The sequence below is a fragment of the Limanda limanda genome, chromosome 17 (genome assembly GCF_963576545.1).
Source record: "Limanda limanda chromosome 17, fLimLim1.1, whole genome shotgun sequence".
Classification (NCBI taxonomy): Eukaryota; Metazoa; Chordata; class Actinopteri; order Pleuronectiformes; family Pleuronectidae; genus Limanda; species Limanda limanda.
The window spans coordinates 6,734,034-6,737,102 of record NC_083652.1 but is presented as its reverse complement, the minus strand read 5'-3'; positions in this window follow the sequence as shown (position 1 = coordinate 6,737,102).

The window sequence follows — 3,069 nt, the reverse complement described above, 5'->3', positions numbered from 1 at the left end:
AACTGTGAGCCCCCCCCCCACTTTGGTGTTTTACAGCATTGGTTTTACACATTTCCAGTCGACAGTGTATCCCCACTCTTCAAACGCTCCACTAGCGCCTTGATTTCTGCTGTTAAAAAAAAAAAGGAGCAGTGTCTGAGTTGGAATCTGGAAGTATGGTGCGCATTCACATAGTGAGCAGCAGATGCTCCCCAGTCAGATTGACATAAGAGACGTGGTGGAGCCTGTAAAAGCATGACCTGACTGTAAGTGTGTGATAAAGAGGAGGCTGTGGAGCTGTCAGATGTAGGAGCTCCAAGGCAGAAGCATCTGTATAATCTAGATATCACAGGTTACGTAACGCTTCGCCCCCTCCTCCCCCAAACTTACAGTGCTGCATACTGTTTATATATTCTCTCGGCCCCCTACTGTCTCTCTCTCGCCTAATCTGCCTCTTCTCCCTTATTCCCTCTTTCCTCAGGTCATTACCATCTCTCCAGCTCCAGACGTTTCTTTCTCTCCTCTCATCTGTGAATAATTCTCTCCATCAAAGAAAGAGAGACGTGGAGACACTGCTAGTGTCCGACTGCTAGCTGCTGTTTGCTCCTGCTAATGAATCCTCCACGTCCTGTGCCGACTTAGCCGAGGCGGAACACACATCTACCACAATCTACACTTTGAGCTACACATTTACAAACACACACAGACCTTCAACGGAAAATTGGGGCTGATATCAGGTGTAAATTTGGGATCTACCAAACACATAACGTACACACACACACACACACACACAAAAACACACACAAAAACACACAGAGTTTGTAGTATGTGCGTAGTTCATGTGTGCTTCACATTAGTGTAGTTTTCATCTAGGAGGAGTGTGATGTGACAAACTGGTCTCTCGTCAAAAAAAAGAAAAGAAAAAAGAAAGCCATCATAGAATGGTCATTTCAACCAGGACCAAAGGTTCATGCCCTTGTACAGACTATAAAAGAAGAAAATCACTATGTCGATATTTTTCTTTGCAACATTGTTGTACAGTATAAATGCCGTAATGTACAGGAAAGCAGACATTTTCCTGCACAGTACGGACAAAGCATCCATTGAAGGATTCTCACGGCCATTTTGGACGCCTACTCCAGGCTCCGTACCATCTGGTTTTGGACTTATCTCGCTTATTTTCCCCAGAGGAAAGAAGACGAAGCATCCAGTGGTCTTTATTGATGTCAGAGGAGCGAAAAATCAGAACAGACTCATTGGTCTAAGCATGTTACACAACCTTGAAATGTGTCCCTCTTCGTCATGCGTTTTCGAATGATTTTTCTCCGTCTTTTGTGTCATAGAAAATAAATTCAACAGGAAAGGAGTTTCTTCATGTCATTTTTGGAATCATCCACTGAGGATGAGATGTTGTAGGTGAGTGAGAGACCTGGACTTATTTGATTCTGGCCAAAGTGGCGGACTTTTCCTAATGTAGATCTACACAGGTTGACCGCAGCCTGTGGTCAGCATCGGACCAGCATCTGTTTGGAGTGCACTCGCTGGAGGAATAATCCCACAGGAAAGGATTTCACCACTCTGTTTTATTTTTCTATCACTCCGGGACTTATCGAATTCTTTTCTCAAAAACAGTCATCGTCCAGCTTCGACTGAGAAATAGTAATCGTCGAGTCCACATCCTCATCCTCATCTGACAAGACTTTAGAAGGAGACACACGTCTGTGTTGCTTTTATTAGTGTGTGTTTCCGTGTTTGTGAGCGTGTTTGTTTTGTATTTTCTGTGTGTGTGCGTATGCCTGGGTGTGTCACTGTGACCTTGTGTGTGACACGTTCCTGTGTTCCCCGCCTCCCTCGTCCGTTCTTCTGTCGTCGCCTCCCCCACTTCCCAAACTCCCGGCATCCACAGACTCAAACGCTCGTCTCGGGGCCAAACGTGTCTCCTGACCCGTGTCTTTACAAGGAGCCATTTTGTGTGTGTGTGTGTGAGTGTAAGTTTGCGAGAGAGAGCATGTGTGTGTGTGTGTATGTGTGTACTATACGTGCCTCATTGCACTAGGTGGGGGAACACTGTCTTTCATAGACATTAGTTTGTATTGTCTATGTCGTCTCAGCTGCCAATCATTCGACCCTCCTTTCCTCTCTTACCCTTTGCCTGATGTAAGTAACTGTGTTGACCGTGTACTTCTTTCAGTAATTTGTGTACTGTATGTGCGAGAAAAAAACAAAAAACTGAAGGCACAGTTGGTTGAAAATTAAATCGTTGGGTGTGTTTTGATGAAAGAAGGAATGCAAAAGAAGGAAAATAAAAAAAAGCCTCATTTGTTGCGGCCTACAGATCATGACAAATTTAGTTCCCCTTACAGCGAGACATCAGGGAGGAGGTGTTGTGAGAAAAGAGGCGACTGGATCTTTCTGCACTTCCTGTGTGAACCGATACAGGCTTATAAAGCCATGTCTGTCACTGCTACTACGACTCCTACTGTAACCTCAGCAAAACAACAGTACGACACCTCACTACAGCTACTTGTATTGCTGTCGTTGCCCCTTCTCTCATCGTTTCACACGAAAACACACACCGGTTCTTTGTGTGTACGTGTGTTTGTGTGTGTGTGTGTTTGTTTCTCTTTACCTTTGGATCGTGAGAGTGCAGCGAGACTTACGGGTTGATCAGGTATTCGGGAGGTGACACGTCCCGCATAATACCCAGCAAGTATTCAGGGTGGGTTTGTCAGCTGTGGGGTTATTGATCTGCTTGTATAAGTAGATATGGTATCGATCCATCGGTCTCCAGGCTCCATAATTCTCTCTCTTTCCCCAGTCTCTCTCCGTCTCTGCTTTTGTCTACCCTATTTAGCCCTTGTGTTAGTGCCTGGTGATAAATTACAGAACTCATAGTGGAACCAGCACATTCCCTTATTCTCTCTCTCCCTCCCTCGGCCTGCCTCCCCCCCATCTCTTTTTCTGTCCGTCTGATTACTCTCTGATTACTCATTCTCTCCCCCAGCGATCCTTACCTTTCCTCCTCTCCCTCTCCCTCCACCTATTCCTTTCTCGCTCTATTTTTCCTCTCACCGCCATCCCCTCTCCCCC